We start from the raw sequence: 25,210 nt of genomic DNA on the forward strand, positions 1-25,210 counted from the left end.
ACTCCTGATCGCATTCAGTTAATTGTAAATATGCCACGACCCCAGACACAAAAGGAAGTGCGGGCCTTCATAGGCCTCACCTCGTACTGCAGACAGTGGATTCCTCAATATGCATTTCTAGCTAAACCACTCATCCAGTTAACGACGCAGGAGGCAGCAACTTCGACTGCCCTCCCTTGGACTCAGGAACATACACAAGCCTTTGAGGAATTAAAGAAAGCATTATGCCAAGCACCAGTTTTAGCGACACCATGTTACAGCAAACCGTTTACACTTTTTGTTACAGAACGTGATGGTACAGCATTGTCTGTCCTCACTCAAGATCAAGCAGGTTCACATAAGCCTTGCGCTTATTTTTCAAGTACATTGGATTCAGTAGCCCAGGCACTCCCTGCGTGCTTAAAGTCAGTAGCAGCAACAGCGTTAGCAATAAGACAGAGCGATTCAATTGTTTTAGGCCATCAATTAACAGTACAAGTTCCACACTCTGTAGAGGTTCTTTTAAACAGAACCCAGACTCAGCACTTGACTATAGCACGACTGACAGGTTACGAATTAACGCTATTCCAGCCACACATAGAGATCAGACGCTGCAGCATTCTGAACCCCGCAACACTATTACCTACAAATATGACAGATCCAGCCCCGCATGATTGCATGGAGATCATTAATGCAGTAACAAAACCCAGACGAGACTTAACAGATGTTCCATTGACAAATCCAGACCTGACACTTTATGTGGACGGTTCATGCATGCGAACAAGTACAGGAGAATTAGTGGCCGCATATGCCGTGACCACTGAAACCGAAGTTAGAGAAACACATCGTATCGACACACTGTCTGCTCAAGCGGCAGAGCTCATCGCTCTGACCCGAGCCTGTATACTAGCCAAGAACAGAAATGTCAACATATACACTGATTCCCGTTATGCGTTCGGAGTTGTACACGACTTCGGCATGTTATGGCAAGAACGAGGTTTTCTGACCTCTCATGGTGCCAAGATCCAACATGGTCCCCTCATTCAAGCACTGTTAGAAGCAATACATCTGCCTTCAGGCATATCCGTCATGAAGTGTAAAGCACATACTAAAGTCACAGATTCTGTTTCCCAGGGTAACGACCTGGCAGACCAGACAGCAAAACGTACAGCATTGACTCACACTCAGACAACTGACACAACAAAGACAATAGGACCGACACATTGTATGGCAGTCAGGGATCCTGCACTAGATGTTATTGATATTCAGACACATGCTACCCCGGAAGAAATAAAGAAATGGATTGAACTAGGAGGGATCCAGACAGATCAAGGTTGGATGACGAAGGGAAAATCTACATGGTTTCTGCCTGACTCTATGGTTCAAGTCATGATTAATACAGCACATAGTCCAGCACATCTAGGAGAGAAAGCGATGCTAGACAGTTTACAAAATCTTTGGAACAATAAACACTTACGAGCAGCAGCGAAACAGAAAGTGCGTACTTGCATGATCTGTTGTCAGTTCAATCCAGGTAAAAGCGTCCCTGTAGAGCAAGGTGGATTTCATCCTCCCGATCACCCTTTTGAAGTCCTCCAGATGGATTATATCCAGATGGACCGTTGTCGAGGATTTAAATATGTCCTCGTAGTTGTTTGTGCTCTGTCCCGCTGGACCGAAGCATATCCAGTCCCAGACTATACTGCTCCGACCACTGCCAGGCAGTTGGTTCGTGAATTCTTCCCACGGTACGGCTTGCCTCGTGTCGTGTACTCAGATAACGGTCAGCCATTCTCATCCGCATTAATGAAAGAAGTTTCTTTATTGCTAGGATACCAGTGGAAATTCCATTGTGTCCGACACCCCGAAGCCGCAGGCCTTGTAGAGAGGCATAATCAGACACTAAAGACACGCCTTGCAAAAATATGTCAGGAGAAAGGGGTCGACTGGATAGTCGCCCTGCCAGTGGCACTATTCTATATGAGAATGGTTGCCCATTCGAGATCAGGGCTATCCCCGTACGAAGTGGTTTTTGGCAGACCACCGAATATGTGGGGGACGCCCATTCTGAAAAAGATTACTGATGTTGATTGTAACATGTTGACAGATTACCTTGCCTCCTTGATGTCTGCACTCCAATCATGTCGTTCACAGGTTGCCGCAGCCTTCCCTGACAACACTGATGTAAAGCCACATGATGTCCGTCCTGGGGACCTAGTATTGGTGCGAAATTTTGATAGGAAGAGTCCGCTGGAGCCCCGCTGGAAATCGCCGAAGACCGTCCTTCTCACCACAAGGACCGCCGTGAAGATCGAAGGGAGAAAGGGGTGGGTCCATACGAGTCATGTGAAAAAATTCCATGAACTGAAACCAGACCGAGACTCGTCCACCCCCACCAAAGACTGTGTTGAGCCAAAAGACTTTACAGTATCTGAACGAGAAAAAACTCCCCAAGAGGAGTATAAATTAAAACTCCAATCTAGCAAGTCAGACAGTTTAATTGTTTAAGTCCTCCCCTAGGTGAATCGGTTAAATAGTTTCTGACATGTATCCCCTAGATCGAGATAGAGAGAGAGAGAGACGAATTAAGAAACATGCATATTGTAAATCACTGCGTAGTCACTGTATAGTGACACTATTAATCATGTTTATTCTGAGTATTTTAATTATTGTTGCTAGCATCCTTCTACCTCTCTACTACCCTATTTTCAAGCGTGAACAATCTGCTTACAATGTTTCTGCTGAACATACTTTTAGCGAGTTACCTCCACACGAACTCTCCTACAGACTTGCGCTGCGCAACAACACTTTCATTAGTATGCTACATCATTCCCATCAAACTAACAATGCTACAGACTGCTGGATATGTGGCCGACTCCCTCCCTACCAGAATTACAAGGGAGCTCTGCCCCTCTTTCCGTACCCGTTCACTCACAATGGCTCCTGCGGTGCATGGTTTAAAATAATAAATTCCTTAGATCCTGATATTGCTGTTTTCGACGGGGGCTGGGTTTGGGGAAACCTGAACTTGGTCCTGCTCGACGTCTGTTACCCTGATAAGGAGGGACTCCCCACTAGAATAGGAACTGATCTGGAAAATGAAGTATATGGATTAGGTAATTATACAATTAGCCTCATGATTCTCACTGTTGAAGCGGAAGCTGCACCAGTTCTACCCATTATGTCAGTATTACCAGTTATTGGTGAATTATGTATCAGGAAGAAAGGTTCAGTACACTTAGGTCATAGTAAATGCACTACTGTGGTCGAATTCAGTGATCATGGAAAATCGTCCTTTAAAGCTATTCGTCATTCTTACTTTGTTTGTGGTCATACCACATACATACGCCTACCTCCAGATTGGGATGGTACCTGTTATATTGCATTCCTTCTGCCACCTGTTTTCCTAGCTCCTCCTGATTACCACAGAAATTCAAATCTAGTAAAGAATAGACCCAGAAGAGATATCCCACTTGTCGACTACACAGAAACGGCATGGGAACAGCACACCGATTTTAATAAAGGATTCTTTTTCTTTTTAGGACCTGTTCAAAATAGTAAACTAATACGCAGATTAACTAGAACACTTGAAGCAGTAGTGAATGAAACTGCCTCCGCCCTAGGTAACTTAACAGAAGAGCAGTCCGCCATGCGGGTTGTTGTCCTTCAGAATCGTCTTGTTATTGACGTCATCTTGGCAGATAGAGGTGGAGCTTGTAAGGTCATCGGGTCAAGTTGCTGTGTTTTCATTCCACAAAATGCACCATCTGTATATGAAGCTATTACACACCTCCATAAAATTGCAAATCAGATACATCAGAATCCAGGCACCTGGACTTGGTCCGGTTGGTTCTGGACAACGTTAACCGCTTGGGGATGGAAGATCCTATCCTTCCTAGGCATTGGCCTAGTCCTAGTATTCAGTTGTTGCCTGTGCCTTCAGTGCGGGCCAGCGATTTGTGGACTGTGTGCCACATCTTGTATTGAACATTCCAGTTTTTTCTCAAAACGTAAAAGAAAGAAAGAAGAACAAATGATGTTACAAGAACAAACTGATCGATTCATGAGGATCGATATATCATGAAGGGTTCGTAGGGAACAAGGAGGGAATGAGGAAATATAAATTCTATGGTCAAGTTGTGTTCCCTAGCGCGTACCCCACCGACTCCATGTACCAGCTTAAAGTGCATGTAACTTCCCTCCTGTACCAGCTATGAAGACGCAAATACATTTGCGTCCAACGTTAACTTGTCCTCTTTCAGACCCACCCTGAATGGATTAAATAGTCCGTTCCTAAGTATGCTATGCCACCGTCTTTTTGTAGTGTACTGTACATGTTTTTCCTGCTCTGGCAAAGTAGGCCCTGAATTTCTGCCATCGAGCCTCTTTTTCTGGCTTCTGACTCTGACAGCCTCAGCCCAGGCTGCCTCTGTACCCGTGAACTCTGACTTACTTCCAGCGCGGCCCCTCGCGCTCGGCTCAGCCTGCTTTCTGCCAAGACTGACTATAACCTTCGAGTTATCTGTTCCGTTCCTCGAAAATGCATTCCTGCCTACTAGCTTCAGTAAACATCCCCCTCAGCTACGGGGCCAAAGGACCGACCTGTCTCCGTGCAAGTAATTCATAGCCTCTGTTGCCATGCTTCCATGGAAGGCCCCGTGCCCCACGCTTCTCATGCAGACACTTAGGCGCTTATACACGCATCCACAGTTAGTATAGAATAGCTTCTGCCCTAGAGACCTTTCCGTCCAGATAATATGGTTCCTAAACATCAGATATCAGATATGATAGAAGTACAAGTTGATCTGACATGCCAGACTTCTGTCTCTTTCAGTCAGTGTAAATGTCAAGTCCCCTGCACCCCTCCAGTTTCACGTCTATCACACGTCATGCAGCTGCGCGCGCATCCAAGCTTCCGATTTCTGCTGACATTGCAACATTTCTGTTGGTGCCACCCCCTAGTGACACCTTTTCTGTGACGTTTCTAGCACACACCTCCAGTTCACGCCTAGTCCACGCCTTCTGATTACGTACTAGTAACACGTGTATACTGTTATCTTGTCTTCTCTCAGCTGTTACGCCTACTATACCGTTTCCTATGACCTGAATTAAGTATATAAGCTATGTACTGTCAATAAAATGTAGCGCGCTCTTACTATCCCTTCTTCCACCCCAGTGGTGGGAAGAACATGATATCTTGGTCATGACCATTCCTTTTTGAGGAATAAAACCCCTAAGAACTCTAACACCATGGACTCTGGTTCTTTCTTTCCGATTTGAGTTATTATTGATTAAGTACTTACTTGCATAGAAATTAAGAGAGTAAATTATATATTTACGTCAGATTGGTGCAAAGGGTGGGCAGAACTGCGTCCCTGGAGATCTCACATGATTCGACCTTCTACCAGAGCTGGAAAGGGTTCCCTCTGGCTGGTGCATCTACAATGATGCTGAGAGAGGAACTGTATGTAGTAGCGTCTCTTGCCTATACAGTGTTCTCCAGGTACATGGAAAAATTCTTCTAGCCTGGATGATTGGGGCAAGAGAGATCATAGTAAAAGGGAGGGGGCGGCATTTTTCAATTCTCGCCTAGGGCGGCAAAACACCTAGATACAACCCTGGTTGTTGGTTGGGTAGGGTGTGAGTCCTTTTCAAGTAACAGCCACAATCCTTGTCAGGGTAAACCACAAAAAGTCACTAAATTAAAGTGGTTCAACCCTCTGGTAACTTGGAACAAAAGTAGTCGGATGTAACTTATAGGCAATGTGTAAAGTACTTCTGCAGCACTTAAAGCAGTAATAAATTAATAACACCGCACAAGAAAATTCCCACTTCAACAAAGTAAATTTTAATCAATTATTTGACACCAAAACGCCAAAAATCAAATCAATATAAGTTTTAAGTGTAAAATAGCTCCTAAAAGAGCCAACTGCAGGCTTCTGGAGGCACGAGACCATGATGGAGCCACGTTCGTATACATGAAGTAGTTTGAGCCAGGGCTCCACTTAACTTCGGACTCAGAAGAATTTTTAAAGAAAAATGTCTGAGAAGGTAAGGTTCAGCAGTGCAAGGCAGCCGGCGTTGTTGGAGAAGAAGGTGTCATCGTTGGGAATCTGCTGGACAATATTGCAGTGACTATATCTAGTTCTGGACCATTTTTATCGAAGTCCAAAATCTCTAGTGAACCGAAGTTCCAGGCAATAGCTGACGAGCCTCCACAAGGCCAGATACCCTTTCTGTGAGAAGCCACTGAACAGAATTTGCAACTTCTGAGATTAACATAGCGAAAGCTGCCGCAAAATCAGGCCAAACGGTGATGCACCTTGGGCGGAACAGTGAGCCGGTAGGCCCTGGTCTCCTCTCAGTTCTCAGAGCACTTTTTAGCCTGAAAGCTTTCCAAGTCCTAAGTGCATTCGGGATATCTGAGTACCTTTATCACCACTTGAAAGGGTCCAAGACCATAGGATCACCACTTGGAGGGCCAAGACTCACTTAGGCTGGATCCAGGTGCAGGTTTATGATGGTTGGAGACTTTTCTGTCCCTGAGACTCTGATCAGGAGGTGAGTATACAAGCCCTTGCTGTCACTCTGAAAGTCTTGTGTTCAAGCAGAAAAGCAGGTCTCGAGTAGCAGGACAGTGCTCTGAGTCCACAGGGTAGGCGTCAGGCAAAAGTCAGCAGGGCAGTCCTCCGAGAACCCTTCGACAAGTCCAGAAGTGAACCGAAGAGCAGGTTGCCAACTTTGAAGTGGAAGAAACCTCTGATGTTTCCCCCCACAGAAGTGATTGGAAGTTTCGTCATCCCTTACTGGTCTCAGTTTGTCTGTAGACACAACAGGCTACTGAGAAGTTATTTGTGTTTGAGCTGAGGCAGTGTCTTTGAAGCGCAAGTAGCCCTGTGCACAGCTGTGAGATCACTTCCTGCTTTGGACTGCCCATCCTGCCAACTCTGAGGCCTTCTATTGTGTAGGTTGTCTGGAGGAATACACAAAGGCCAACTGCCAACTACACCTAGTCATGTGACCCAGAAAACAGATTGCAGGCACCAGATGCCTAGGAAAAGAAAATGCCAACTATCTAAAAGTGGCATTTTCAGAATTGTTACATAAAATGTGACTTACCATTAAAAAGGATGTTAAATTATATTTACATAGATACCAAACATGTTATTTCTACCTACTCCAAACAAATATTATAACTTTTTTTTTTATTACTCCCCCGTAGGGACAAATCATCTGCACAGGGAAAAAACAATATATACATATCTCATACTCATTAGCTTTTCACATCTCCAAATGTTCATGGATAGTTCCCCAAATTAACATTCCCAATTGCCGTTTCCTAGGCCCCTTCAGGGCGTACAAACTCCATTCCAATTCAAAGAGATTATACAATTTCGAGCGCCAAAATTCAAATGCAGGGGATTCTTCTTGTAACCAATCGGAAGCGATACAAAGACGAGCGGCAGTCATAGCCACGAATAACAAATATCTAAATTTAAATAAAGGGGTACCCTGCTTCACATTTTCTCCTATACCTAAAAACATCAGTGCTGGAGAGATCTTCACAGTAGATTGTGTAATCATAGATAGAAATTTTTCAATGAGAATCAAAAATTGACGCAATTTACCACAGCTAAAAAATATGTGAATACTATCCGCATTATCAGATTTGCATCGGAAACATTTCCCATCATAATGTGAACCCCACTTCATCATACGCTCTGGGGTATAATATAAACAAAAAAACAGTCTTAAAAAATTGCGCCTTCAAATTAGCAGATAGGAAAGCTTCCTTAGACATAATTATTGCATCTTCTATTGATAAAGAAGATTCCCCCAGCTGATTCTGCCAATACAGATAAAACTTATGCAAATCATCAAGTCTATATTCCATTAACAAATTATATAGAAGCCCTATTTTCTCGCCTTTACAAATCGCTTCTACTATCGGGCTTAACACAACATTAATGTGTCTTCTATTAAAACAATCTCTTAATTGGAGATATTTGTTTTGGGCAATTGATATTTAACAGTCAGTCTCTCATAAGTAGCCAAAAGCCCATTTAATTCAAACATATCCCCTATTTGCACTATCCCCGGTGTGTCCAGTCTAACGCTGCCCTGTCCTGAAAAACAAAAGGTAATATTTTCTCTGCATTGAATGGTGTATAATATGACACTTTCCCAATTCTGATCATTCTAGCCATCTTTCGCCATACTGTAAAAGCTGAATCCAATACCTTATAGCGTGTTCTCTTATAGTAATTCCCCTCTAACTCTTTGAATAAACTTCGTTTTGCGTGAATTCCCAGCAATAAATAGTATATGGAGGGTGATTCTGCCTTATTCTCAACCGATTCACCTGTTAATAACAATCGCATTCGTTGTAAAAAACAAACATAAAAATATAGCAAGAAATCAGGAATAGCATGACCCCCTCTCTCAATCGGAAGAGTCATCAGTCTCATTGCCCTCCGAGGTTTCCCAGGAGATCATAGGAATCTTGCACAAATAGATTTTAACTGTTGTATATATTGAGCTGGAATCTCTAATGGTATTGCTCTAAAGATATACAAAACATTTGACAAAATACTCATCTTAATAATATTGCCTCTTCCTATAATTGTCAATTGGAGTCGTCCCCATCTTTCTAGCACCTGCTTAATGTGTTGGAATGTGCTGGTCCAGTTGGCTTCCACAATACCATTCAAAGAGGCCTTGATTATTATACCAAGATATGTTACCTCGGATACAATTCTGGGATCATTCAATCGCATTTCCTCCGTACATAATACTTGAGTCTTCCCGGAGTTTAGTTTATAGCCTGATATTGTACCGAATTCTGAGGCCAACCGTTCAATCTCTTTTAATGCTTCACAAGGATTGACCGTCATAACTGCAACGTCATCCGCATATGCGAATACCGTGTATACAATATTTTGCACTATGAATGGCTTAATTAAAGGACTAATAGATAATCTGTTTAATAAGGTATTAATAAATAATGCAAATAATAATTGGGAGCAGGGGCACCCCTGCCTTGTACCTCTTGTAATACTAATCACGTCAGATTTCTTCCCCATTGCAGCAATTCTCGCATTTGGAGCAGAGTATAGCACCTGGATTGCTGAAATTTCACCAAATCCTGATTTTCTCATAACTTCCCATAAATAATGCCATTCGACACGGTCAAACGCTTTCTCAGCGTCAGGTAATATTAAAGCTAATGAGCGCTTCTCAGCCTGAGAAATATCCATCAGAGTAATAACTTTATTTATATGTGTCACGGTACCTCGTTTAGGAATGAATCCGTGTTGATCCAAAGAAACCAACGGAGTTATAACTTTTGAAATTCGATTAGCTAGTATTTTTTAATATAATTTACTATCGCAATTAAGGAGAGAAATAGGGCGATATGATCCTGGAAATTCTGGAGGCTTGCCCTTTTTCCTAAGCACAACAATCAAGGCATCATTCCATGATTTTGGAAATTTACCCTTCTGAGCAGCTCTAAAAGTGTCCAACATAATATATTTTAATTGTTCAAAAAATAATTTATAAACCTCCCCAGGAATGAGATCTGGTCCGGCTGCTTTACCATTCGCCAAGCTTGCTACCGCTAGATCGAACTCTTCCATAGTAAATGGACTATCCAGTCATTCCTTCTCAATATCATTCAGTTGCACAAAACCCCCTAAATTGAATCCTGCACTTGTTCAATAAACTTTTTGTTGTGTATACAATTTCAGATAATACTGCTGAAGTATATCAAGAATTTTATCTGGGTCCTGTTGTAAATTACCATGTTGATCCTGCATATTAGTTATAGACCTGGAAGTTGATTGCATCTTTAACCGTAGGGCTAATGACCTCCCAATTACCTCCCCATATTCATGTACGTGTCGTTTGTGTACCAGGTATTTTCTCGCATTTTCATTGCTCCACACCCCCCTTATCTTAGCGTGACATCAAGCAACCTTGTCCTCCTCATCTGCAATACTCTGTTGACAGCTGTTTTTTTTTTATTTCTCTAAGTAAATTCTCCTCAGAAATTCTTAATAACATATATAGTTCCTGCATTTCCCCCTTAATTTCTTCTGGCGAAAGTTACCATGGCTCATATCCTCCCCTCTAAAACATGCTTTCAGTGTTTCCCACACTATATCAATACTGGCAGTATTTACGTTAAAATTAATGAATTCCGTATTCTATTTTGCCATAGTAGTCTTAAACTCAGCGTCTAGACATAGTTTCCTATCAAAGGAAAAAACTCTTGTACCAAAATTTGTTGAAGAATCCGGTATGCTTAACACCAGAGGTGCATGATCAGATATTACTTTGGGGAATAATTCAACATGAGCTTCCGCTAATATCACTAAAGGAGAAAAAAAGTAATCTAGTTGAACCCTTTTTTTATGTGGATACGAATAATAAGTATAACTGGGCAGTGTTGAATTCAGATTACTCGAGGTATCTACCAGGCCATGATCCGTTACCAAATTATATAAAGCCTTAAAAACCTGTGGTTTACGTCCAACATAATTGTCAGGACCTCCTGCAAGCTCCGTATTTTTCAAATTAATTATCTCCACATATTATCAGCGGAGTTGCCCAGTTTGCTAACACCTCAGGGTCATCTAAATTTGACCCATAGACTGAGCACAAAGTTATTTGAGATGATTTAAATTGTATCTCAGCAATAGCCCATCTTCCCCATTTATCAGTTAGGGTGCGAATTATTGTACAGAGTTGTGGTCCTGCTAAAATCATAACCCTGTGAGTCATAGTGGTCTGTTGTGATGCACAAATTAAAGAGTAACCCAAATCACATACTGAAGAGTGATTGCGCCACGCTAAGTGTGTCTCCTGGAGACAAACAATATCTGGTTGAATATAACGAAGTTCAGAAGCAACCCTATTCCTTTTGTTCACATTGTTAAGGCCAGACACATTTAAAGAGCATATTTTAATATTACGAGCCATTGAGGTTATTGTTAACATTCCAACCTGTGATGCAAATCTTTCTTACGTGCAAAAAGCTCCTAACATACATAATGCTAAAATCAAACATCTTTTCCTTCCTGTGCAGTTATTTGTCCCCATCGGGGTTTTTATCCCTTTTTACCCCACCATGCTACCAACCCCTTCAACTTCCCACCTCCCTGTGAATTCCCCCCACTGCCCCTCCCCATATCCCCCCTTCCCCACCCTCTTACCGAGACTTATGGTCCTTGGATGTGGAGCTTCCAAAACCTCCAGCCTGCCCCCCACAGGGGTACCATTTTCAGAGCAATATACTCATCCCTGACCAATAATAAAAAAGAGAAAATCACCACAATTAAATTATAATCCTGGTTTAGCCACTCGAGCACTATGACCCCACTATACCCTTTATAGCATGCAAATACTCCTTTGCAGCCTCCACCGCAATTAAATTGTAATCCTGGTTTACCCACTGGAGTGCTATGGCCCCTCTTTTCGCTTTATAGCATGCAAATACTCCTTAGCAGCCTCCACATTAGTGACATATCGAGAATTTCCTTTATAAATCACTTTGAGTTTAGCAGGATTCATTATGTAAGCTTGTGCTCCCTTACTCTGGAACTGTATAACCATCTGTCGTAGCTGCCATCTAGTATCCACAGTATATTTGGAAAAATCAGGCATTGCAAAAAACTCAAAGCCTTCCCCGTTTCTTTTCTTGTTCGGACTTGTATTTAAGTACACATCCTCCCTAGCTAAAAAGCTATTAAAAGTTATTACGCCGAGCGCGGTTTTCAAAGTCTGCCAATTTCCATTGGACCTCATCTTTGTTCGCACTCAGTAACTCAGTGGTAGTCTTCTGTTGTACTAATTGATCCTCGATATTGGAAATCCGAGTTTCAACTTCACCAATCCTTTCTCCAAAGTCAGTTTGGGATTTCGTCAGCCTTCTTAATGAATTCTGGAGTCTACGACAAGAATTTTGTATCCTTATACTGTCCTGCTCCGTCTTATCCATATGTGAAAGGATAGTTTGATAGATAGTGTGTAAGGTGATATCTTCCTCTGTCACCACTGCTATTTTCCCAATGTGTGCTTCTGATGATGAACTATTATCTATCGCTCTCTCATTCACTGATTGACCTCTTTCCCGTATGGTCGCAGGGCTGTCCTCCCCTAAATCAGCAGAGTCCTCTAGCTCACCCTCGCTATCATCTACCATGCTCATTTGCCTGGTCTATTGTGCAGTTAAATCATCACAGGATGAAATTGAGCCTTCGGATAAAGAGTAAAAATCCCCTTATTCACCGTCTGTTGCAACAGAATACTCTAAAAAAGCTTGTGAAGATAGTATTATTTGTGTTGACTGGGGTTGTACCACATCTTGAGTTTTACTCATATTAGAAGTCACCGCTGAAACTGTATCTGTGTCTTTATTCAGCACTGCGTCTATGTTGCCATTAGCCGCGTTCCCCGCTGAGCCTGATCTATCTGCAGCCTCAATCGCCGCATTTACAATAGCTACAGCGTTTTCCACATTTTGCCCGTTTTCACCCATTTCCAAAATATTGTCATTAGCGGCATTAGCCACGTTCAGGTGTAATTGTGTCTGAGGTTGAGTACTAACAGAAACAACATCTAGTTTTCCCTTACGTTTCCCCTCCGTCGCATTCAATATCGCTGGTATTGTAACAGTCTTATTCTTATTCTTACCAGCCTCCATTTTCTTCTCGACCGCCGCAGCGGCTGTTGTTTTACCCGATTTGGGGCCTTCCTCCACCGCACTCTCACCACCGGCACCAGCCCCGGCAGCACCAGCGTCTCCAGAGCCCGTTTACCTCGTAATCCTTTGGGAGCCATTCTCTGATCCCAATACTCGTTGATTTTTACGTGAGCCCCGCTCAGCAAACGCCTCAGGCTCCTCAGTCTCCGCAGACCGCGGACAGCTGTGCTAACTGCCAACGACCACACACAGCGATAACGTACCGGGAGCCAGCGAGCCGCTCCAAAAGCACCGAGCATCGGCTACTCAATTGCCTCGTCCCCTGAACCGCCAAATACACAATAAGAGACGAAGCTGTGATATTTCTGAGCTTTTCAATCCATCACTCGTTTCCAGGTAAGAGGGCGCAAGAGTCTCTTAATCACTGAACTTTTCACGGTGTTTTCTCTATGTATCCCTGCAGGATTGCTGGGCGGCTGGAGAGGTCAGCTTACGCATCCACTCGCACGGGCGCTCACAAATATTATAACTTATTTAATATAATACGGTAGGGATATCCTATAGGAGAGATATGTCTCACAGTAATGAAAAATGAATTCAGGAGTTTTTCAGTACCAGAAGATGTCAAACTTAAAAGTACATGTCTTAGTGGGCAATTACGAGTTTGGCGGTCCGACCGCCAAATTGCCACATTCGCTTCATCCACGACACTGCTGCGCCAGCAATCTACCGCCCACTGTATTATAAGATGTGCCATCTTAAACGTCGGCCTTGGCGGTCTACCCGGCAGAACTACGGTAGTCTGCAATGTTGGCGTTGCATCCACCAACGCCATAAGGCCTGCGGTTCACCCGCTGAGCATATTACAACTACACAGTTGTACTTGCGGTGTCCCATCGGTGATTACTAAACAGTGGTTACCCAACAGCGGTTGACTTCCACGGTACATATGAAAGAAAACACTACAACAGTGACCATTGGATGGATTTATAAACTACCCACCTGATGTGCTTTGGCAAGTAGACACACCTGCAAAGCACACTATATACACACACCCAATCCCTGACCAGCATCCATTGCTTCACAAACGTTGTACAGCAAGGCAGACAGCCATTTTCTCTGCTTCCTTTTTTATCTTCCCATTTAGCACTCTCCACCACCTGAAATGTTTGTTTTGCACCTTTTTACCTCTATCACTTGTTTCTTTTTCATTCATATCTTCACTCACATTTAATTTTGTCACCACGCCTGGAAAGAAAATCCACGCTTCACTGAGCAAGTTTTGACTGTCATGGTAAATGAAATTATTAGCGTAGAGTCACACATTTTTGGATTGCAAGGAATGCATGCGTCGCTCAGTAGGAAAGCTGAAATGTAGGTCAGGATAGTCAACCGAGTGAATGCTGTTGATACCGCTCTGATCACATAGGCCGACATTAAGGAGAGGTGGAATGACCTCAGTCTGAGGGTGCATACCAGGTATAAATACTACCACCTGGAGGCTCAGAGGTCTGACAGTGGCCCTCTCAGTGCACCATTACAACTCTTTCCCTGGGAAGAGAAGGTTTTGTCCAACCTGCATTCTGAGGGCTTGACAGGAATAAAGGGCGTAATGGATTCTGATGAGTTATACTTCAATAGCTGCTACAATGTCACAATGTCCTGTTTGCTCTCAACTCTGCTTTTGCCAATGTGTTATTAATTTACTATCCTACCATGCAACACTCAAAGTATCTGAGATATTGGTTCGTCTGTGGCAATGTGCAATGCTGCATATAAGAGCACATATATCCAATTCTATGACATCCCACATGTTGTAATGCTGTCTGTAAGTGCATTGCCATCAAAATATCAATCCAGGACCCGTGGTATGTTTTAAAATGTAAAGGTATGGTCCATCCCAAATGTATGTTGCCAATAGGTATGGTACACTAACCGTTTGTCAAGTGTTGGTTTTGAAGTAAGTAAGTAAGTATTGAAGTGACTACAACTACCATGAAGCCCTCTCACTCCAACTCTAGCCAAGATACTACACTCCCTTTGCACCGTCTCACTTGTCTGCCATTATAACTGATCTACACTAGTCATGTAGCTTACCTTTTCTCAAGTGTTGGTAACGTGATATTAAAGTGACTTGAAATAACATGAGGCACTGTGACTGAACTCTAACCAAGATGCCAGACTCCTTTTGCCCCTTCTCACTCGTCTGCATGTTACAAGTGATCTACAGTTATTATGCAGCTTACCATTTCTTAAGTGTTGGTAAAGTGAGAATGAAGTGACTATATCTACCATGAAGCCCTCTCACTCCATCGCTAACCAAGATGCTAGACTTTTTTTGCTCCTTTTCACTTGTCTGCCATGTTATTACTGACCTACACTCGTCATGCAGCTTACCAATTGTCAAGTCCTGGTAAAGTGACATTGAAAAGCTACCACTACTCTCATGAGGCCTTGTGATTGGAACTCTAAACAAGATGCTAGACTCCTATTGCCCCTTCTCACTTATCTGCCATGTTACAACTGATCTACAATTGACATGCCACATCACTTTGTCAAGTGTTAGTAAAGTGAGCTTCAAATGACCGCAATTACCATGAGGCCCTCTCACTCTAACTCTAACCAAGCTGCTAGACTCCTTCTGTCCCTTTTCTTGTGTCTGCCATGTTACAAGAGATCTTCACTCCTCATGCAGGGTTCCATTTGTCAAGTTGTGGTAAGTTCAGATAGAAAAGCTACTACTATTACCATGAGTCCCTGTGACTGCAACTCTAACCATTATGCTATACTCCTATTGCTCCTTCTCACACGTCTGCCGTGCTACTACTGATCTTCACTCATATGAATATTTTGCTTGATGGCGTCCTGGACCCATCAACTGAAACTTTTTATGCCATGAGTGACACCATAACAATGATGTACCACTAATATATGTGAGCCATGAAGGAAATCCAGCTCATTAGTTGAGTCAGGTGACCTCTTGACCTACTAAATGTGTCTATTCAGGAAGCGCAGCGGACGAGCGCAGCGGGAGCTCCGTTTGCGCGCCGAAGGCGCACCTAAGGCAAGCCCGTCCGCGCCAGACCGCGCCCAGAGCCCGGACCCCTGGCCCGCTCTTCCCAGGCCACCACTTACTCCAGGGACACCTTGCTGGAACTCCGCATCCCCCTAGCCCCCCCCTACAGCAACTCGATCTCGCTCGCTGAAGGGAACTCTTGCTGCCGCTCATGCTCGTACAGTTTCCACCTAGAACCAACGTTGAAACCCATCACCCTCAATATGGCCCTGCTTAACTGCAGATCCCTCCCAAAGCACCAAACGGAAATTAATCTGCTCCTGAAAGACTCCGACATTGAAATCCTATTCCTAACGGAAACATGGCTCACAGCAGGATCAGAGCCAGATATCGTTCAGTCACTCCCACCGGAATACCTGATTAAATTCCACAACAGACCCTTAGGCATTGGCGGAGGAATCGCTGTTGTTTACAGAGACTACCTCGCATGTCAATTCAGAGATAGTCCCATACTGGACTGCGAAAACATCCTCTTCTCAGTGAGTCGCCCACCATCGCTCACACTTTCGGGACTATTAGTTTATCGTCCCCCTGGACCAATTCGTCACTTTTGCGAGTCACTCACTGACTCTGTCTCTTCCCTGGCCTGTACTACACCGAATTTTACGATACTGGGAGATTTAAATCTCCATCTCAACGACCCCTCCAACAAACCGGCGATGGACCTCAAAGCCGACCTAGGTTCACTCAGCCTCGAATTACTCAATAACCTCCCTACTCACATCAAAGGTCATCTGTTGGATCCCGTGTTCTCCAACCTCCCCCGTCTCACAGCTAGGCCCCCTGTCCCTATTCCATGGTCAGACCACTTCTTGGTCCCATTCGAGCTACTGCTATCCACCGAACCTCGGGGTAAACCCCCTCCCCAACCCCTGGATCGCCCGTGGAAAAAACTGGACAACAGCGCCTGGGCTCAGGCTCTATCCTCCACCTCCCCCCTCCTGGACGAAGACCCGTCCATAACAGAAACTCAGCTACAGGATTGGATCCATCAATCCTTGGATACCATTCTGCCACTCAAACCAATGCCTAGCAGGAACAAATCGACCAACTCTCCCTGGTACACCCAGGAACTCCGCTCCCTAAAAAAGAGCTGCAAAAAACTAGAACGCGCCTGGAGGAAAACCTGGTCCACAGCCTCCAAAAACGAATACAGAAGCGCTATCAAGCTCTATAAAACCGCAATTAAATCTACCCAGGCCACCTTCTTTGAAGGAAAGATTGCGGCAGCAGCTAACTCGGCAAAGGAAACATACCGCATAGTTCGGCTCCTCACCAAAATCCAGGACCCTCCCCCCCCCCCCTGACCCTGAAGGCGTGAGATGCAATCAAATGGCCAACTTCTTCTCCGCAAAAATTGATAAAATACTCACCTCACTCCCCGCACCCTCCGCTTCTCTCCATCCTATTGCACCCCCCTTTCAGCCGGAGGCTCCTTGCCTGCGAGCCTTTGATCAGATCTCCACGGAAACTTTTTTAGACACCCTGAAAGCTGTAAAAAGTGGCTCACCAGCGGACCCTGCTCCCATCAGTAAGATGAAACTGGACGCCCCTACCATTGCCCAACCCTTCACCAATCTAATAAACGCCTCCTTCAGGAGTGGCGCCGTGCCAGCCAACTGGAAAAAGGCTACGGTCAAAGCCCTCCTAAAGAAACCTCACCTGGACCCTCTAGACCCCTCCCACTTCAGGCCGATTTCACTCCTACCAGGGATCAGTAAAGTGGCTGAACGAATAGCTAACAAACAGCTATCCTCCTTTTTGGAGTCCAATCACTTACTACGCGACTCCCAGACCGGCTTCAGACCGGGCCAAGGCACCGACACCGCCTTGCTCGCAGTTGTTGAAGAGGCGAGAGCCATCATAGACGCAGGAGGATCAGTGGCAGTGATCCTCCTCGATCCAAGTGCCGCCTTCGACACGGTGGACCACTCCATCTTGGTCCACCGGCTGAGCCAACTGGGAATCACCGACTCAGCCCTCGCATGGATTAAATCCTTCCTCGAGGGAAGATCATTTCAGGTATCAGACGGCTTTTCCACGTCTAAACCCCTGCCTATGCAGTGTGGGGTCCCTCAGGGCTCCTCCCTTAGCCCCACACTTTTTAATGTCTATATGGCCCCCCTCGAAGACATCATCACTCCCTTCGGTGTCAAGTCAGTGATGTACGCTGACGACACCCAGCTGGTGGTGTCCATCAACCACTCTGACTCTAGCTTAGGAAACCTCGCCAGTTGCCTAGAAGGGATCTCACAATGGATGTCGGACTCTAGATTCAAGCTCAACGGCGACAAATCCGAAATCCTCCTACTGAGCAATAAAAACAAATTACCCGTAGACCTTTCCTGGCCACCCTGCATGGGCACCTACCCTACTCCCAAAACAGAAGTCAAAAGTCTAGGTTTCTGGCTTGACCAGGACCTTAATTTCAAAACCCAGGCCAGGAAAACATCAGGGACCTGCTTCGGCCTAATCCGTATGGCCCGTAAGATCCTCCACCTGATCCCTTTCCATTCCAGGAAGTTACTGATGCAGGGACTGGCCAACTCAAGACTTGATTATGGTAACATCCTATACTTGGGAGCCCCTGCATCAGTCATTCAAAAACTCCAGGTGGCCCAAAACGCCGCAGCTAGAGTCCTCACGGGAACCAAAGCACGGAACTCGGCGAAACCTGCCCTCAAGAGCCTACACTGGCTCCCAGTAAAAGAGCGCATTACGTTCAAAACGCTCTGCATAGCGCACAAAATCCTGCAGGATAAAGGCCCCCCAATACTCAGATCCCTGATGAAACCTCACAAAGCTAACCGTCACCTTAGATCTGATTCACTTGCACTGGCCTCCATCCCGAGAATAAAAAAGGCAAGATCGGGCGGCCGCAAGTTCGCCTATAACGCGCCTAAGCTATGGAACTCCCTCCCACTACCCATGAGGAGTGAGCAGAATTTACTTTCATTCCGAAAAAAATTAAAAACCTGACTCTTTCCCTAAACATTTTCCTACACCGACCCCACCTGGAATAAACTAGGTCCTCTTAGCGCTGGGATGCCCAAGGGTAGCTATGCGCTCTATAAATCCACATCCAAATCCAAATCCAAATCTTGACTCTGCACTTCTCACATGATCCGCTACTGCACCTGTACAGAGGTTAGAAATTGAACAGACTTCCTCTCCACCCCAGGGCGAAGCTTTCAGTGATGACAACGCTCCTGCAGAGGTGGACGTGGATGATGGTCCTCGCCCATCTGGTCATCCTGGGCAGAAGCCAACAGTGGGGCTTACTTTGCCCAGAACACCACCTCCCACTGCAACTCAGCTATAGCAACACAGCAAACTTTTGCGCCCCCAACGTAGCACAGTCGGTCCAATCCTGGGTCTCCCAGTCCTGGATTCTGAGATAGATAACACTACTGAGTCACAGAGTAACCAGAACCCAGAGGGAGGATGCAGTCTGTGCCAAGGGCACAGGGCCGTGGTGTTGAATGTATCGAGAGTGCAACTGTAGGCCTGCAGAATGAGCTGCTTTTGGCCATGGACACCCAGGCAGCCATCAGCTGAAGTCCTAGGAGTCTACCAGGTCTCCCAAAGTGTCGTTGTCCAGGTATTGACTGAAAAGGGGGGAACCAGCAAAAGCCGTGAGGGAAACGGCCAGCGTACATAGCGGACACAGGACACAGGAGGCCAGCGCAAAGCTACCTAGCGCTGCAGCACCCTGCCACCTCCACCGTACCACAACTCCCAGGAGCCTCGGCGGCGGGAGTGACGATGCACGAGCGCCGGAGGCGCTACAAAGAACGGAACGCCCCTCGCACCCGCGAGGAGTGCGCGGGAGAAGCCCGGGACAAGGGCGGGCCGTCTAAGGCCGTCCAGGGACGACGAGGGACGGGACGGTCACCCCCCTAACGCCCTACATACAATATGGGTAAGCGGAAACTCCAAACTTCTATCACTGCTGGTGCGGGTAAAACAAAAGTTCCACGGAATGCCACATCTTCCGCCAGTATTATGTCCTATTTAACCACTGCGGTAGGGAAACTGAACCAGGAGATTGCTGCAACAGAACGTGAACTGGGGCTAGATACACCTCTCCTAGATCAGCAGGTGCCCCCTTTGTCTGGGATTCAATCCATACCTCTGGAACCAGCTGTCCAGATCATCACTGCTAAAGACCGGGCCTCATTACCCCTATGTACTGCTATAACCCCTGCTGATCTGAACTTGTTGGGCGCTGCTGTAAACCACAGTTGTGCTCAAGATCCGGAACCCCCAGCTGTTAAGCGTACCAAAAGGGTTTTAAAGAGAACAAAAAGGAATTCTACGCAGCATGTTGTTACATCCCGTTATATTTCTAGGAGCTTTGAAAAAAGCATAAGGGTCATGGTGGAAAAATTGTTTACTGAAAAAATTGAGAGTACCCTTGTTCAAATCGCTAATGATATTGTGGAGACTCTAAAAGACTGTGTTACGGACATTGTGGGGAAATGTGAAAGGTTGAATATGTTAGGTCCCAAAGCACCTGCATGCCCAAACCCCTCTCCCACGGCTAATCCAGCCTCTAATGACCAACATGAAACACCAATGGAGGGGATAGGGAGTCTTACCCCAATTGCCCCAATTCTCCCTCCATCTCTACCTGTGCAATCATACTCAAATCGCGTCGCCAACTCGGCTGGAACGACTGCTCACCTGGTGAGGTCCCAAGTTGGGGATAAGATGAGTAATGTAGCAGGGAATAGCATCGCTCGCCAAGGTGAACAGTCTCAGGTGGAAAGAAGACCTCGGGGGAAACCCCGTACTCACTTACCACCAGAGGCTACCCCCTTTGTGGCGGTTCTGGTAAACATTCCACACCTGAACCCAGGGGAGGAGGAGTCCCAACGCTCCCTGATAGCAAATGTAAAAGCATGGTGTGATGAAAATTGCACTGGGACAAGGGATATATCGACCCATATCACTATGGGAAGACGGGTTGATTGGCTGGGGTATACAGCAAAAAACCTACCAGGCGATTGTATCATTGTAAATTTTAACAGCCCACATGAGGCCGCGCGCCTTTTCTGGGATGCAACGGATGTTAAAGTGGGAAGGATCCGAGCCGTACCACTTGGTTATTTTTATCCTCCACCACCTACTCCCAAATTACCCCTAGCCAAGGTACAGCAGCACGGTCCCAGTAGAGGGAGCTCTGGCCTGTCATCATGGGCTCTACAAACAACTAACTTTACTCCTAGTCATACTGACTCTATCACACCCACAAACCGAGCTGCTTTAACACTAACAAATAGATTTACTGCCTTGTCTCATCTAGATGAGAATGATTGACTGGCTGGTTGTGTTACTGTTACAGACCAGACTCAATCTATTTCGGCTACTGATAGGGAAGGTGGGGAGACCGTCAAGATCGCAAGTTGGAATATTGCGGGTCTCCGTGCCAAGAGACATGACGCAATATGGTTGGAACAACTACGGGGCTATGAGGTGGTGGCTCTCCAGGAGACCTGGGATAGAGATTGTAACTTCTGGGTGGATGGTTATACCTCTTATTTTAAAGCTGCCCAAAGCTCCAGCTCAGGTAGGAATCGAGGTGGGCTCATGTTTCTTATCTCCGTTAAACACAGGGGAGTTGCGAAGATTGTAAGCACCACATCCCACAATCTCTTAGCCTGCGAAATAACCTTACCTAATAATGTTAAGATACTCTATGTGAACTTTTATAATGCACCCCAGGGTATGCACTGTAATGAAAACATTAACGTTTTAGCAAAATTTTTAACTACATATAAGCAAAGTCAAATCACTTTTTTCCATTTAATTGTGCTTGGGGATTTTAACATACACTTGTGCCAGCAAAATTGTCAGTACAGGGTTTACTCAGATATGGATTATCTCCCTCAATCTCATTTTGAACACTCTATAAAGGGGGTTGCGCTAGAAGAACTTCTGTCTGATATTGATTTATCTGAGCCTGAGTTTATTGACCCTAATGAACGGGTAGCCACTTTTAGCGCAAGAGACTCATACTCTGTTATCGATTTTATATTTGTTTCCCCAGGTTTGTTACAAAATGTTATTTTTTATAATGCTGTACAAACTGCTTTTAGCGACCATAACCCGGTAGTTATGGAATGAAGTAACAAAAATTTGGCGATACTTGCTATAATTACAAAGAACGCCCCCCGTACGGATTTATCTGTGCAAGACCAGGGGAGGCGGGTCAAGTGGGGTAAAATTATCCCAGAGGATTTTTTCTGTGAACTTAACGAGAAGGTGGGAGATGAAATCAATACTTGTCTGGACCCTCTTAGGTTTGGAGGTGACATTATTACCTCTTTTGATAATATCTGTAAACAAGCAAGCGTGATGCTAACATCTACCACGAAACATAAGGAGCAAAAACTGCATGGGTGGTTTGATGCAAATTGCTCAAGGGCCCACAGAGTTTTATTGACAGCATTAAAAAAGTCACCCAGGGACACCGAATTGGTAGCTAGACTGAGGAAAAATTATAAATCTGTTGTAGAGACACGTAAGAAAGAGATTAAGAATAATGCTTGGGACTCACTCTATGACAGGGCCACCCTGAAGGATAGCTCCAAATTTTGGGGAATCATTAATACTCCTTTGTTTAGCGAGAATGATAACTCTCCACTGGAACTAAACATATCTGAAAAAGACTGGCTGCTTCACTTCGAAAAAATATATGGGAGTAATCTCCAGATAGACCCATTTGTACCACCATTAAGTGAACACCCAGGGTCACCCTTGCGGTTCACCATTAAGGAAGTCCTAAAGGCTATTGAAGATACAACTGCTCATAAGGCCCCGGGCCCAGATGGGGTCCCTGCAGACATGTTTAAATCCAACCCTTCAATATGGTCAATCGCCCTTACAAATGTTTTTAACAAAGCCAGCATTGATAAAAGTAGACTGCCTACGACCTGGTCACGGTCTATAATAGTCCCCATTTTCAAGAAGGGTCAGAGGGGGGATGCAAGATGTTATAGGCCGATATCATTGTGGGATTCATCTTTTAAAATATTAGGGAAGGTGATTCTAAATAAGATTGTATCATGGGAAACAAATAATGACATCTTGTGCGATGCACAGTATGGTTTCAGATCTGGCAGAGGCACTGAGGACCAGTGCCTAAATTTACAACTAATAGTCAGTAAATACACTGTGGCTGCAGAGGGGTCAATCTATCTAGCGTTCATGGACTTGTCCACAGCTTTTGACCTAGTGAATAGGTCAAAGCTGTGGACTATGCTCCTGGATATGGGCCTAGACCAGGCATTGTGTACTTCATGGCCGATCTGCATAGGGACCTGAAAGCGGCTATACGCATGTCACAAGATGGGAAGTGCACGGCTGACTTTAAATCCGGGAGGGGAGTACGACAGGGGTGTATTTTGGCCCCAATATTATTTTCTTTATACATTAATGCATTAAGTGTAAATTTGGCGGCGGCATCTGCAGACGTCCCATGTATGGGGGGTACTAAATTACCAGTATTACTATATGCTGATGATACAGTTCTGCTGTCAAGGACTCCCGTAGGTTTGCAACGCCTCTTAAACTCCTTTGGGAATTTTATGCAAAACCTGGAACTCGTAATTAATGTGGAGAAATCGCATGTGATGTTTGTGGGGAAAGGGAAGAATAATACCAAGACGCTCTTGTGCAATGGCTCAGTAATATCAAAAGTAAAAATTTTCACATATCTGGGTGTAGTGTTTGATGACCTGGGCAGCTGGGCCCCCCAAGTGGCAAATAAAAGAGTAGCAGTGAAAAAGTCATCGGCTGCAATACTTGGCTTCGCAAAAAGATTGGGTGGGAAACCTCCTGAGGCCATTTTGGCGATTTACAGAGCTAAAACTATGGCCATAGCCAGGTATGGGGCAGCAATTTGGGGTTATAAAGACCTAACTTTGATCCAGAGAGAGGAAAACAAATTTTTGCGAGCCCTCCTAGGCCTTCCCCAATCCACTTCCTCATTTGCGGTCCATGTAGAGCTGGGTATGGGCTATATTGCGGACATGTTAAACATGGCACCGCTTTTATTATGGATCAGAACTTGGCTTAACCCCAAACTAACACTGAACCATAACATTATTAAGGACTGTTTGGGGCGGGATAGAGTGGCTGATATCAAGTGGCTGGCATACATTAAAACATCTACCGCACTCCTGGGTCGCCCGGAATTATACTTACATCCGGAAAATTTGAATGAAGATGACATAAACTGGGTAAAACAGAATTTCATTAGGTGCCGTGAAATGGAGCGAGAGTCGATTGAAATTTCTAAATCGACAGTAAGATCAAATTTTTTGTTGATCAGTTCAATGTCAATGCAACCATATCTGACTATTGTCACACGTCCTTATCACCGTTGGTTGCTAACCAAATTTAGATTCAACCAGGCACATTTTCTGTTGGGTAAATATGAAAATTGGTGCACGCCAATGGAAAATGCTCCATGTGAATGCGATAATTTTTCCGACCAGGATTTGTTACATTTTATCTTTTTTTGCCCCTTCTTCTCGGAAGGTAGGGTAAAGTACATCAAGCCTCTTCTGAGGGAAATGGGGTTCTTACAGGTGAAACCTGCATTGCTGTTCCTACAATTAATGGAAAATCATCGAGTGATGTTCTGTGTAGCCAATTTTTTGATTGCTTCTATTCGTGCTAGACGGAAGAGATCTCATATGAGCCTAGATGGAGTTAATGTAAATGTATGTCCATACCTGGTAGTATGAATTAACTTCCAAGCTCTGCTCCATCTTTCATATACTCTTAAAAACGGGTTCATGAATTATTTAAATATAACAATGAAATTCCTGTGCACTGGGTCATTTTATATGCACTGTTAATGAATTTTAAAATGTACAGTATTTTTAAAGTTTTGTATGATGTTTTATGTACTTGTATAGCATACTTTTATGATTTTTATTTAATCGAATAAAGTGATCTTTGACTTGACTTGACTTGACTGAAACCTGGGAAAATATGGAGATGCAGAGGGACAAATACTAGGAGGTTGCCTCCATTCACACCGAGGTGGTCGACATTCACACTGAGGTGGCCTCCCTGGTTGGGGTGCTGTGGGAAATCAACACTTTCCTCTGCAGTGCTTTACCACCTGCCAGATGTCAGAAGAGGACATGGCTGCATGTGCCCCTGCAGCTGCTCCAGATCCCCCCTCTGACAAACCGAGGGGACGTCCACACGGAAAAACAGGAGCCCAGGATGGCAAAACACCCACCACCGCCAGAAAGAACCCTTGCCCCAATGTCTTCCTGTGAGTGCTACACATTCACTTTATTGTACTATTCCTGCCCACTTTTCAATATCTGATGGGAGGAGTATGTTGGACTTTGGACTCCTGACAATTTGGGCTCTACTACAATAATTTCAACCACCATGACTGAAGATTTCACTTTGAGCTTGCA

This window comes from Lissotriton vulgaris, chromosome 12 (assembly GCF_964263255.1).
Source record: "Lissotriton vulgaris chromosome 12, aLisVul1.2, whole genome shotgun sequence".
Classification (NCBI taxonomy): domain Eukaryota; kingdom Metazoa; phylum Chordata; class Amphibia; order Caudata; family Salamandridae; genus Lissotriton; species Lissotriton vulgaris.